This window comes from Apium graveolens, chromosome 4 (genome assembly GCF_009905375.1).
Source record: "Apium graveolens cultivar Ventura chromosome 4, ASM990537v1, whole genome shotgun sequence".
Classification (NCBI taxonomy): domain Eukaryota; kingdom Viridiplantae; phylum Streptophyta; class Magnoliopsida; order Apiales; family Apiaceae; genus Apium; species Apium graveolens.
The window spans coordinates 128,063,470-128,078,643 of record NC_133650.1 but is presented as its reverse complement, the minus strand read 5'-3'; the positions used below and the strand labels follow the sequence as shown (position 1 = coordinate 128,078,643).

At 40.7% G+C, this 15,174-nt stretch overlaps 1 long non-coding RNA gene across 1 annotated transcript; it reads right to left on the bottom strand.

Moving 5' to 3' along the window:
* Nucleotides 1–887: 887 nt before the first annotated feature.
* LOC141716894 (uncharacterized) lies at nucleotides 888–1,424 on the bottom strand. Its single transcript, XR_012573423.1, has 2 exons — nucleotides 1,281–1,424; nucleotides 888–1,177 (listed from the first exon to the last, which is right to left on the bottom strand). It is a non-coding gene; the product is annotated as an uncharacterized LOC141716894 (long non-coding RNA).
* Between the last annotated feature and the right edge of the window lie 13,750 nt (nucleotides 1,425–15,174).

Genomic DNA, 15,174 nt, shown 5'->3' with positions numbered 1-15,174 from the left:
TTTTCTTCCTTTTTTTTATATATATAAATTTCGACCAGGAATCCCATTCGACCAGGATCCTGGTCGAATTATCCGTCTTTGTGTCCTGGTCGACCGCATTTCGAGGAGATTCCATTCGACCAAGAATCCTGGTCGAATTTCGGCCAGGATTTCTCCCCCCTCTCCTCTCTTTTTTTTTTAAATATTTCGATCAGGAATTTTCGACGAGGAATTTTCGGCCAGGAATTTTTTTTTCGGTTAAGATTTTCGGTCAGGATTTCCATTCACTACAAGAAAAAAGTCCATAGACATCGGTTTTTGGCCGATGTCTATGCTGTTTGGCAACCGATGTTGATGTCGGTGATGTCTATTCTAGACATCGGCCATAACCCGATGTCTTTACTAGCTTAGACATCGTTTCTGGAAAAAAAACTGATGTCCATGCATTGTTTTTTTACAAAAAATGTTAGAAATAAATAATTTAATAAATAAATTACACTTATTACAACAGATTAAACATATAATGAGCTATGTTTTTTACCACATAGACATCATATATTTTCTTTTAGGTGATGTAAAATCAGATATTAAACATCGATTTATTCAGTAAAATGCGATGTCTATAGTTGCACATAAACATCAATTATATCCCAAACAAAGTGATGTATATGTTCAATTTACATTTGAATATGTCTATCTTTGACATCAGTTTTTTTATCAAAAATGATATACATTAACTTTTTTGACATCAGTTTTTCTTCTTTAAAAATGATGTATAATTATTTTTGAGATATCAGTATTTATTCATTAAAAGTGATGTACAATTATTTTTTGACATCAGTATTAATTCATTAAAATACGTGTTTGCATCTCAGTATTTCAGCACTATTTTTATTTTTGAAGTTAAATGCTGCAATTGGAAGATCTAAGAATTAATATATATTTGAAATTCTACACTGCCAGTGCAAACTACAAAGATTATTTGATGAAATATTTACAGGATTTTCAGCAAGATCAGATCAACCAAATTAAGAGTCACACTAGTTCCCCCTGTTATGATACAAAGTTGTGCGCACTAGTAAGCTGGTTTTGCAACAACTTTACTTTGATGCTTGAGGACTTTGTAATAGAGCAGCTATATCCAGTCCATGACTCCCACTCCGTTGTAGCCCCTCCACAGTTGATAAAAGTGAGTAATCTGCGGGTTTCACAATAGCTCTTTGTCTCAGAATATGGAGGTGATCTTGATTTGGAAGCAACTCGACATCATAGTTGAAGAGTAAGATTGTTGTTGCACTTACATTGAGGTTTTCGGGAGCAGGGAAGATCTTTCTTTAAGCACCAAGCAACTCTACAAAATAAACTAAGCTAGTTCATGGCGTGCTTATAAAAAACTAGTAGATATCATGTCTATAGAAACTTACGAATTGTTATTTGAAGATGACATGCTGGATACAAGATTCCTGTAAAAGATACAAAAGCAATTCAAAGAAATATTGATATTTAGTTTATAGAGTATATGAAGCAGGAAGAAACCTACACATTAGATGGTTGGCAGTTATATTCAGCTGTCCATGAAAAATTATTGTAAGATACATCAATGCAGCCAATACAATTATGAAATTTGTGAATACGATAAACATGGAACTTAATAATGATCCATCTTGGCATGTGGTTTCTCTAAATCTAGATGATATATTGAACTGAAAGCTGTGTAAAGAACTAACAAATTTTCTTTGCTGCCAGAAATCCAACTTGGTATCTCTCCAGTCAATGAATTGTGATTGAGATACCTACATTCGATTACAAGTTGGTGTCACACTTCTGAGTACATTATTTTGCAAATGAAGTAATCAACTGATCTCAAAAGTCCAAACCAAAAATCAACTACAATGATAGAAAGTCATAAAGGTATTAAATATTGGCTAGATATTTGAGCAGTTCTTACAGTTCTATTAGATTTCTCAGACGAGAGATGCTCAATGGAATTGGACCCTCCAGTCCTGTTCCCCGCAAGTCCCTGCACAAAATTTGAAGTTTATTGAGAGATATATGTAACCGTAGTTTCTAGAATATGTACTAACAACCAAGTAGAACCAAACTGAAGCATAATCGACCAAAATTACTCACAGTCTTGTCATATTTGTCCAGTTTCCAATGAAATCGGGTATCTTCCCAGAGAAATCATTCCCATCTATCCTACTGCAAGGAGTAGATAATTTTAAGACTCTGTTAAACTTAGAAATATACAGTATAGATGAAGTAGTACTTACAAATCCTCTAGATTCCATATTTAAGTTTTAACTAATAACATGTTATTTTTAGACACATACAAGACTCAACCAAAACTAAACCAGGTCATAGTGTTCAACAAAATTTTTGTTTTGTCAACTACAGAGCATAGCACATACATCTGTTTCAACTTTCCACAAAATTAAAGCAACATGAGCTATTTCGAACATAAATATGTGATAAATCATTAATCAGTTACGACCTTTTGCAGGAAAGATCCAGCAGACGAGCACAAACAAGCTTTTTGATGTTCATTCCTCTAGATCCAAACTAAAAGGCAAGTAAAAGGTCATAATATAAAACCAAAATAAACAAAAAGATCATAGATTGGATCAGTTTTCTTTCACATGTACTTTAACTATCACATACATATGTAGTTCCTTATTTATGCAACCAATCAAAATTATTCTAGTAAATCTAAAGCTCATCATCAGATATAAAATTTGAAGCAACAGATAAATAACAAGAGGCAGTGATGTACTAATACTAATATCATCTCCGGCAACGTCAATTCTATTAAACATATTCAAATAAGTAAATTAGGGTTACAATTTCAAAAAAAAAACAAAATTAAAAATTCAGGGTTTCGATTTTAAAAAACCCCAATTGAAAACTACTCACAGAGAAGACCCTATTTCAAAATAATATAGTAAATTCACTTACCAATTCGAGTTTCTAAAATGATAACCAAGTAAAGAAGATCCTAATTCAAGCTTATCCTCTTACGAGCTTAGCATAGAAAAATGGAGAGAGATGGTGGAGATGATGGTGGTGAGTGGTGGAGATGATGGTGGTGAGCAGAGCGGCGGTGATGTTGGTGAGTGGGGGTGGTGAGTGGTGGAGATGATGATGGTGGGGTGAGAGAGTCGGGGCGAGAGAGTCGGATGAGAGAGAGAGCTTATGTGTCTCGTGCGGGAAAAACAAAAAGGGGGGAAGAATATTTGCTAAGGGGGGAAATTTATTTGGCTAAGGCGGAAACAAAAATAAAGTGGGCGGGGAGTGAATTTTTTTTTGGAACTTTAGACACCAGTTTTAAAATAACCGATGTTTTAAAACAACATAGACATCATAAAAACACGGGGTGATGTTATAAATTCTTTTAACATCAGTGGCAAACCTAACCGATGTTTAATGTGTGATGTCTATTGACAGTTTTCTTGTAATGATTTTTGACCGAATTAACCATCATCTCGTGCCTTGATCGAAGCTTTTTTGAGCAGAATTGATTCGACCAGGAATATATCTTGTCTCCTGGTCGACAGGGTCAAGGAACTAATACTATTCTGGAATTTTGATCGAAGGACTATCATTTTTTACCATGAATTTTGGTCAGAATTCCTTTCTTAACCGAATTAGCTTCTTTTATCAGCCCTGGTCGAGGGAAATTCGACCTCAGACCATTCGACCAGGATTTCTTTGTGCTTTCTGGTCGACAGGGTCAAGAATATATGCATATATATTTTTTTAGGCCCCTAATGCTGGGCTAAAACTTTGGGCTCATTTTAACTGGGCCTTATTTTCTTACTGGGCTTCTCAGGCCTTTCGATTGGGCCCCTAGTTCTGGGCTTTAAATTTGGGCCAACATTTTGGGTTCAGGCCCATTTTTTAGCTGGGCTTCTTTTCCACCCCTAAAATCATTTGGGCCTCATTCATGGGCCTTTTTAAACACTTGGGCCCTTAATTGGGCTTTTGTTTTCTAAGCCTAAATTCCACATTACTCTAGGATTGTTCTGGATTCTTCTAGAATCTTCAAAAAACTCAAGTTTTTTCTCTTGAATTTTCCAGGAATTTCCTGATGCTTCCAGAACCTTCTTATTTTTGGGCCTGAATGGGCTTTTCTAGGCCCAATTTCCTCTTTTTCCTCCTATATAAAGGTGGGGGGAGTGTACTCTCACTCACACTCTTCACTCTTCACTCATTTCTAAAATTCTCCAACTTCCTCCTCTCTCAACCTTCCTCCCCTAGTTTCCAGCCTTCTTCCTTTCAAAGTTTCCAGGCTTTTCCCAGCTTTACTAATGGCTGACAAGAGTTCCGAGAGGGCGGCCAAGATAGCCTCGGCTTCAAAACGAGGTAAGGATATCGAGATCCGTTCTTCGTATATGTCTTTAATCGATATGATTAACACTAGGGGGGATGAATATCCCTCTACTGCACATCTCGATTCTTTTAATCATTGTAATACTTGGCACAACATAGATTTCGATAAACTAAATGCACATTATAATGTCCTTCCTCCTCTTAGATTAGTTCCAGTTTCTGGTGGTGACCGTACTTGCCACTGGAAACCCGACACTCTCTTTATTTACACAGATGCCCTTAATGCTGGGCTTAGGTTTCCTTTCCACCCTTTTATTCCTCATCTTTTAGCTGATTTACAAATCAATCCGTGTCAGCTTCCTCCAAACGCCTGGAGGAACATTTTATGTTTAATGGTCTGCTGCCTTAGGGAGGGTTTTCCTCTGTCTGTAGCTGTTTTTAGGAAGGTCTTTCAGTGCTATAATAGCTCTTCCAGTATTTGTGGTTGGGTCTATGTTAAGCAAAGGCCCAAAAGTAAACACATCTTTAACAGCGCCTCCATTCCTGATAACAACCAAAACTGGAGGAATAGTTTCGTTGGGTTATGTTGGAAGAATGGTGACTGGGGCACACTCTTCCGATCTTCCTTCGGGAAGGTCAGTGATGGTACCCTCAAATCCATTCACTTAACTCCTGAGGAAACTATTATTTACAATGGGCTTACTCAGGACAACGACACTACTACCAGCTGGACTCTCTTAGAGGAGTTTTCCCTCATTCACGTGGGACTATCCTCTGTTTCTCAACAGGGTATTTTTCTTCCCTTATCATCTTTATTTCATTTCATGCATTATTAACATCACTTATTTTGTTTTTTGCCTTGTTTTGCAGCTGCTAAGGAGATTAACGAGGACAATGTTCCTCCTGTTGAAGAGACTGCTAGAATGAAGAAAGCTCGGCTCGCAGGCCTACACACCCGGGGAAAGGCGACAGAGCCTATCTTCTTGAGAAAGCACAAGGAGCCTATGGGGGAGGCTTCAGCTGAAGGAACTGAGGGCCATAATGCTCCTATCACTGCTGCTGCCCCTGCTGCTGCTGCTACAGGCGCCTTTCAGCCTCTCTGGGGATTCCACCGAGGGGATACCGTGGTTGGTTTCACGAAGCATGCTTGGGATTGGTCCTATCATAGCGTGACTCCCAAGGACTTTACTGACGTGGTGGCCACCCCTGACCTTGAGAGGATTAAGCTCATGGGAGCCCAGTCTCTGGCTTCGGTATGCCTTCTCTCTTTTGAACTTATCTTTCATTCTTGTAGCATTTTCTTGCCTTATACTTTATTGATTGCTTTGTTTCAGTCTAACGCCTATTTTCAAGGCGCTGTGAGGCAAGCCGAGTCATGGAAGCGGGCTTCTGATAAGGCCGATAATGCCCTTAGGAGGCAACAGAAGAAGTATGCTACCCTGGAGAAGAAGCTCAAGCGCAAGGAAGAAGAACTCGGAGAGTCCAACGCCGAGCTAGTGGTACTTCGGGCGGAGAAGGATAAAGCTATAGACAACTATCTGGACTCGGAGGAGTTTGCCCAATCCATGAGGATTAGGGATAATTCAGTCTTTACCGGGTTTTTTAGGACTGGTTGGGACACGGCCCTTGGGACCGTGAACGAGGCTTGTCCTGATATTAACCCGGCGGATTATGTCTACCCTGATGACGAGGCTTTGCTACAGAGGTTTTGTACTCGAGTAGTTGTCTCGGATCATGTTCCTCAGGATCCACTCCTTCCTCCTCCCGAGTCTTCTTCCAGACCTGCTGAGGACGATAGCTCTTCCTCCTCCTCCGAGACCACAGAGACATCCAGCGAGAGCGGAGAGGACGATGATATGGATGCCGAGGGCACCTCAGCTCCTTAGAGCTTTTTCAGCCCTGCGTGGCTTGTTTTCTTTTTCGAGACTTTATTTATCGAACTTCTTGTAATATTTATCCGATCTATTTTGTTTATCACCTTTTATGCTTGCATCCATGCATTTGATTTTTATTTGTTAGGCCATAAACATACTTTGAAGAACTCATGAATTTCATAAAATTGTCTGGGATTCGTCCCTTACACAAGTCTTAATAAACTTCAAAATAAAACTAGAACATATAAATCCTAAGCAAGCAAAGCTTCAAGGTGCTTTTCAACCTACTCGCCATCTTGACAAGTGAGAATTGTATCCAACTGCCCTACACATAGTAAACCTTCAGGTTTTGTGCATGCCAAGTTCTCGGGACTTCAAAACCATCCATAGTCTCTAGCTTGTAGGTTCCTCTATCCTGAACATTCTTGACTCTGTACGGCCCTTCCCAATTTGGGACAAGCTTCCCTTTTTGTCCTACACCAGATGCTTCTATCTTCCTCAAGACTAGATCACCTTGTTTGAAAAACCTTTCTTTAACCCTTAGGTTGTAGTAGAATGAAGCCTTTTTCTAATATTCTACTATCTTTGCATGTGCCTTATCTCGCACTTCATCAATTAGATCCAGGGCTAACCTCTGCCCTTCTTCATTTTCTTCTGCATTGAAAGCCTGAATCCTTGGAGAGGAATGTGATATATCCACTGGAACTACTGCTTCTGCCCCATATGCCAACATGAAGGGAGTTGCTCCTGTCGTGAGTCTACAGGTAGTCCTATAGGCCCATAATATGGGAAGTATCTCATCCACCCAATTATTTCTTGACTTCTCGATCCTCTTCTTTAGTCCATCCAGGATTATTCGATTTGCTACTTCCGCTTGCCCATTGGCTTGTGGGTGAGCCACAGAGGTGAACCGTAACTCAATTTCATTTTCTTCACAATACTTCTTGAATTCCTCGTTGTTGAATTGTGTTCCATTGTCAGTGACGAGGATACGGGGAATTCCATATCGGCACATAATGTTTCCCACAGGAATTGTGCAACCTGCTTAGTTGTGATTTTGGCCAAGGGTTTGGCTTCAATCCACTTGGTGAAATAATCGATGGCTACAATCAGAAACTTCCTTTGTGTCGTGGCCATAGGGAAAGGCCCCAGAATATCCACCCCCCACATAGCAAAAGGAATGGGCGAGTTGATAGATGTCAGCATCTTGGGAGGTTGTCTAACAACAGGTTCATGCTTCTTACAGCGGTCACACTTCTTCACATATTCTTTGGCATCAACCATCATTTCTGGCCAATAAAAGCCTAGACGAGTTATCTTATGAGCCAAGGCCCTGCCCCCCAAGTGTTGTCCACAAATACCTTCATGCACTTCTTCAAGAGCCAAGCGTGCCTCATCGGGCCTGAGACACCTCAAGTAAGGAACCACGAAAGATCTTTTATAAAGAATCCCATCTATCAAAGAGTACCTTAGTGCTCGAACAGTTAACTTCCGTGCTTCAGTTGCATCGCTTGGCAACCAACCGGTTTGAATGTGAACCTTGATGGGATCAATCCATGACATCCCCAGGCCTATGGGAGCCACAAGCTTAACATCTATGCTTCGTGTCTTCAAAACACGGAAGTACACACTTCCTGAACTTTCTTCTATCTCAGATGAAGCAAACTTTGATAGCGCATCTGCCTTAGCATTTTCTTCCCTTGGAATGTGTTCAACATGGCATTCATTAAATTGGGTCATCACAGCCCTTACTAGGCGGACATACTTAGCCATCGTATCATCCCTTGCCTCAAATTCTCCCTTTACCTGGGATATGATCAGCTTCGAGTCTACACGGACCTTTAAGTTTTTGACTCTAAGTGTCCCAGCTAGACCAAGGCCAGCTATCAGGGCTTCATATTCTGCCTCATTGTTTGTGGTTGGGAAGTCTAGCTTCATAGCATACTCAATTAAGAACCCATCAGGGCTTTGCAAAACCAACCCTGCTCCACTGGAATTTGTTTTTGATGCTCCATCAAAATAGAGAACCCAGTATTCTTTCTCCTTATCATCCTTCTCTTTGTCCCCATTATCGACTCCCTTGTCTTGAGGTATGGTATCTTCCTGCCGCCCGACTTCTTGGTTGGGTATGGTACATTCCACCACGAAGTCAGCTAGTGCCTGGGCTTTTATGGCCGTACGTGGCTTATACTTGAGATCGAACTCTCCCAACTCTATTGCCCACTTAATCAATCTCCCACTTGCCTTGGGACTGTGAATGATATTTCTCAGTGGCTGATTCGTTAGCACCTCAATCTGATGAGCCTGAAAGTAAGGACGCAGTTTTCTCGAAGCCACTACCAAGGCTAGAGCAAATTTCTCAATAGTTGAATAATTCAATTCAGCACCATGCAGAATTTTGCTGACATAATATACGGGTTTCTGGACTTTTAGCTCCTCCTTAACCAACACCGCGCTCAAGGCGCTCTCTGAAACAACCAAGTACAAGAATAAAACTTCATTCAAAGATGGTTTGGCCAACAACGGGGCCTGAGCCATATACTTCTTTAACTATTCGAATGCCTTCTGGTTTTCCTCATTCCATACAAAGTCTTTGATGTTCTTTAGTGACTTGAAGAATGATAAGCACTTGTCTCCTGACTTGGAGATGAATCGTCCTAGCGCAGCGACCCTTTCTGTGAGCTTCTGAACATCCTTGATAGTTTTTGGTGGTTCCATGTCCAAGATTGCCTTTATTTTATCGGGGTTAGCCTCAATTCCTCTCTTTGAGACCATCAATCCCAAGAATTTTCCAGATCCTACTCCGAAAGCTCACTTCGTAGGATTCAACATCATCTTGTGGTACCTCAAGACCTCAAAAGCTTCCCTCAAATGGGTTATATGATCAGTCTTTACTAGACTCTTGACTAACATGTCATCAACATAGACTTCCATAGTCTTACCAATAAGATCCTTAAAAATTTTATTTACCAACCTTTGATAGGTGGCTCCCGCATTCTTAAGACCAAACGCCATAACAAGATAAAAATAAACACCAAAGTCAGTGATAAATGATACCTTTGGAATGTCATCCTTGTACATCTTAATCTGATTATATCTGCTAAATCCATCCATGAAACTTAGCATCTCATGCCCAGCAGTGGCATCAATCAAAGTATCAATCCTTGGCAATGGAAAACAGTCTTTAGGGCATGCATCATTCAGATCAGTGAAGTCTATACACATCCTCCACTTTCCATTAGCCTTCTTCACCATTATAGGGTTTGCAAATCACTCCGGAAATTAAATCTCCTCAATGAAACCAGCCTCTAAGAGCTTTTCTACTTCCTGTTTTATAGCCTCTTGTCTTTCCGGGGCAAAATTTCTTTTCTTTTGTTTCACAGTCTTACGGCTTGGATCCACGTTTAGCTTGTGAGTAATCAGCTCCGGGTCTATGCCTGGCATATCAGCTGCTGACCATGCAAATACATCACTATTTTCTTGCAAAAATTTCATCAACTTCCCTCTAAGGGGCTCCTCTAATGTGGCTCCAATGAAAGTCATCCTCTCAGGATTCTCGGGGTCTAAAGGAACGGAAACCAAGTCTTCTGCTGGCTTTCCTCTCTTCTCGTCATTTTCTCGGACATCCATATCTTCAATAGGAAGAACCTGCCCCCCGACTCCATCTGCCCTCAAAGAGGCCACATAACAGCTTCTAGCCATTTTTTGATCTCCTCTCTCTTCTCCAATCCCGTTTCGGGTGGGAAACTTCATAACTGAATGGTAGGAAGAGGGGACTGCCTTAAAGGCATGTATCCCTATTCTCCCCATGATAGCATTATAAGTTGAACTAGCCTTTACCACCACGAAATCCAACATCTGCGTTGCTTGTCTTGGTTCCATACCTATGGTGGTTGGCAATTTGATTATCCCTTCCACAGGACATTCTACTCCAGCAAATCCATATATCGGCATGTCGGTTGGTGTCAACTGGGAGTCATTATACCCCATCCTTAGAAAGGCGTCGTGGAGCAATATATCCACAGAAGCACCATTATCCACAAGGACCCTCTTAACCAGGCTATTTCCTATTATTGGTGTTATGACCAGCGGGTCGTCATGAGGAAACTTCACACCCTCTAGGTCAGAATCATCAAAAGCCAATGTTACTTATATCCTGGCCTTCTTCGGGGCTTCTCCAACAATATGCATAACATCTCTAGTATATGCCTTTCTGGAATTTTTGGACAATCCAGCAGCAGTTGGACCTCCTAAGATCGTGTTTATCACAGGCCCTCGAGGTCGCGGCCCTCCAAAAATTGCATTTATAACCGGCCCTCTAGGTTGGGGATTCCGCCCCTGATCATCTTGGTCCCTCCTACGATCTTCAAAGTTCTTCCTTCCATTATTATTCATGTCCCCTCCTTCTCCAGTATACTTATTCAATCTTCCTTTTCGAATCAAAAACTCAATTTCGTCTTTCAATTGCCTACACTCATCGGTGTCATGGCCAACATCTTTGTGGAATCTGCAATACTTGCTCTTATCTAGCTTGGTGGGATCAGCCTTCAAGGGCTTAGGCCAACGAATATCTCGATCTTTCTCGATTTCCATCAAGATCTGGCTTTTAGGAGCATTCAGCTTAGCGTATTCGGTGAACTTTTGCCCAGGTCCTCCCTTCTTGGGGTTGAATCAGGGTTTTGTTCGGTTCTAGGATACTTGTCCTTAGCGATATACTCCAGATCAGTTTTTCGCTTCTTGCCTCCAGTGGGCTCATTACTTACTACGGTCTTCCTCATGCTTTCTTCAACCTTGATATACTTCCTTGCCCTCTCTTGGAGCTGCAACATGCTTTCAGGGGGACGTTTGGCCAAGGACATCTTGAAAAACTCATCCCTAGTTCCTTGTTGCAGTGCTATCATGGCTACCTTATCATCAAAGTCTGGGACTTTTAAAGCCTCCTTTGTAAAACGATTCAGGTAATCTCTCAAAGATTCCTTAGCTCCCTACACAATACTCATAAGAGATGCTGAACTTTTCTCATGGACTCTCCCACTGATGAACTGCTTAATAAAAGCCTGACTTAACTCTCTGAACGATCCAATAGAGTTTGGGGGCAAGCGACTGTACCATCTTTGAGCCATACCCGACAGGGTTTGAGGGAAGGCCCGACACTTTATAGCATCATTCATGGGTTGCAGCAGCAGTGCATTAGAGAATGTCCTAACATGATTAGCGGGGTCTCCCGTGCCATCATAGGCTTTGATAGTGGGCATCTTGAATTTCCTTGAGATATGGGCATTCATTATCTCTTCTGTGAAGGGTGTAGTTGGATCATCAGGATCTCCAAGGGGAAGGAGATTGCTTGGATCAGTTCTTGGGATGACAGCCCTTCTTCGTACCGGACCATCCAGGTCTATGACAGGAGGAGGATTTCTCCCCCTAGTAGGTATCTGGGGTCTGGTGGCCTGGTGAGCCTCCAAATCACGCCTCAGCCTTTGGATCTCAGCCTCATGAGCCCTGATCCTTTCCTGCACTTCTTGGGGATTCGCCCCTTGGGTGCTTTGAGGGCGTTGCCTTCCCATCGGCCATTGGCTCTTTGCCAGGATGCCTCCTTCTTGGGGCCACTTCATCATCCGAAGATTCGGAGTCTCTCTCAGTGTAAGGACCAGAAAATTCCCGATCCTCGGGAATAGGAGCCAAACCTCGTATATAGGGGGGGCGATTGCCCTCGTGCTTCACTTCACCCAGCATATCCACTTCCTTCAACCTCGGGGTGAAGGGGCATCCCATAAGGGGGTTAGTAGTAACAACAGTTGAATATTCATACCCGACGGGTCGAGAATTCACAGGTATATGTACTTGTTGAACTTGAGGATTCGTACCTTGAATAGTCGGGGGAGTCGTCCCTTGTGACTGAGGTTGGGTTGCCCCTATCTGGGTTTCCTCTTGAGTAGATGCATAAGTTGAGTGGGGAGGTATCTCCACGGTGGACGAAATCATCTGGGTTGTTCCCGATGGTGTTCCTTCCTCCAGAGCTCTAGTTGTTCTCCGTGTTCTCGCCATGGTTGTTGTTGTGCTTTCCCACAGACGGCGCCAAATGTTATGGATTAAAAACTAATATATATAATTGCTCTATTTAGTACTAAGGAACGTGAGCTTCAAGGCTCAATTTGACTACTCTTGTGTTTCGTGAATCAATCTGCCTTAACAAGATGCCTACGTACCTTGCTGATTGCCAAGGATCAAGTCAAAAAACGTAGTTCTGATCTGTGGGGTGAGGCCCCTTATATAGATGTTGGGAGTCCTTGAATTGGACTTGGTATAGGAGACTTGGTGGTCAAGTCTCTGAATTAGGATAGACTTAGGAGTCCTAGGGAGTAGGAAGCTGATTCCTTATCCCATGAGGTTCCTTGGAGGCCAATCTACAAGGATTTATATCCTCACTAGGACTTATCTTAATAGCTGTTTTTCTCCCTTATTTATTAATTACGAAATTAATAAATAATCAGGGTTTTTGGGCCTTCTTTGTTCCATCAGGCCTGATCTGGTCCATCAGGCCTGATCGACATGTTAACCTTTCTGGTCTGAATGTCATACATCTTCTTATTGGGCCTAGCAGCCCATACCTTGTACAATTAATGCAATATTTAATTATACAATCAGGATTTATTTATCCCTATCAATTTGAAAATCCTATTTACAACCATCAAATGTGATTCCTTAGGATTGGCTTAAAATCTATCACACAGACATATTGCAAACATGATGTCTGGTCTACTAGCAGTTAAGTACAGCAAAGATCCAATCATTCCTCTATAACCTGAAATGTCTACACTTTTTCCTTTCTTATCTTCATCCAACTTTGTAACTGTAATCATAGGTTATGATGCAGGTGAAAAATCAACCATTCCAAACTTCTTTAATAAATTATTAACATACTTGGTTTGGCTGATGAAGATTCCATCACTTCTTTGACTGACTTGAAGTCCAAGAAAGTAACTTAATTCTCCTATCATGCTCATCTCATATTCACTCTGCATGAGTCTTGAAAATCTTTGACATAATTTTTCATTTGTAGAACCAAAAATGATATCATCCACATAGATTTGAACTAGGATCATATCACCATCATGTTGCTTGTAAAATAGAGTATTGTCAATTGTTCCTCTAGTGAACATCTTGATTTACATCCTGCCCACTTTCCAACCCGAGTTCAATATTATTTTGTATATCTTGATCTTCATCGAGATCTATAGTCCTCCCACTATTTTTCTTGGAAAGTAACTCTTTTTCAAGATATACAGCGGTCCGAGCAACAAACACTTTGTTCTCAGTAGGATTATAGAAGCTATACCATTTTGTTTCTTCAGGATATCCCGCAAAAACATTTATCTGATTTTGGTCCTAGCTTGTCAGAGACCAAGCATTTCACAAACGTTTCGCATCCCCATACTTTCATAAATGACATTATATGACGTTTTTCAGTCCATATCTCATATGGAGTCTTCTGAATCAATTTTGTTGGAACTTGGTTTAGTGTATATGCAACCGTTTCTAGAGCATAACCACATAAACTTATTGGAAGATCTGCTAGACTCATCATCAATCGCACCATATCCAACAAGGTATAATTTTTCTTCTTAGAAACTCCGTTCCATTGAGGCGTTCTAGGATGAGTAAGCTGTGATACGATACTACATTCCTTCAAGAAATATTTAAACTTGAGGCTTAAGTATTCTCCTCCACAATCTGATCATAAAACTTTTATACTTTCCCCTATTTGATTTTCCACTTCAGCCTTGTATTCTTTGAATTTTTCAAAGAAATCGGAATTGTTCTTCAAAAGGTACACATATCCATATCTAGTGAAATCATCAATAAATATAATAAAGTAGTAAAAGCCACCTCTTGACATCGTACGTACTGGACCATATACATCACTATGTATAAATCCTAATCGTTCGGTTGCCCTTTCACCTTGTCCGGTAAAAGGAGCTTTAGCTATTTTGCCTATGGGTTGCATTCTTCGTATGATTCAAAATTAAACTTATCCAAGTAGTCATCTTAATATAACTTGGAAATGCGTTTCTCATTTACATGGCCTAAACGATAAAGCTAGAGGTATGTTTATTGTGAGTATATCATCTTAATATGTTTGTTATCATTACTATTTACATTATAGACAGGAGTATCAAGATCAAGAACATATAAACCATTAAACAAATGTGCAAGCCCATATGTAACATTATTCAATGAAAAGGAACAACTATTGTTCTGATTAAAAAACGAAAAACCTTTCTTGTCCAAATAAGAAACCAAAATAATATTTATGTAAATTGTAGGCACGTAAAAATAGTTCTCTAGTTCTAAAACGAGCCTAGTGGGAAACGATAAATGATAAGTCCCTACAGCTAAAAGAACAACCTTTGCTCCATTGCTAACACGTAGGCCGACTTCTCCCTTTGCCAATATCCTACTTCCCCGAACTTTCCTGCATATTTATACCAATATGAGAACCACATCCAGTATCTAATACCCTGAAGTAGAAGAAGACAACTTAACTTCTATAACATAAATACCTGAATCAGAAGCACCAACAACCTTCTTCTTCTTCGGATCCTCCAAAAAACATGACAGTTTCTCTTCCAATGACCCGGTTTCTTGCACTAGTGACAAATATCACCGTTTGCAACACCACCTCCAGGCTTCAAAGCCTGTTTGGGAGCAGCAGCATATTTGGATCCCATCCTCTTCTTTCCTTTCTATTTACCTTTCCCTTTGGCACTCCCTTTATTCACCATCATTATGGGAGCATGGGGCGCCTTCTGAATATTGGTCTCAGCAGTTTTTAACATGGCCAAACAATTCGGTAGATGTCTTGTCTATCTCATTCATGTTATAATTCATTACAAATTAAGCGTGGTTGCTATTCAAAGATTGTAAGATCAGATCTATCTAGGCTTCCGAACCAATCTCGGAAGCCAGAGTAGCAAGGTACTCCATATATCCA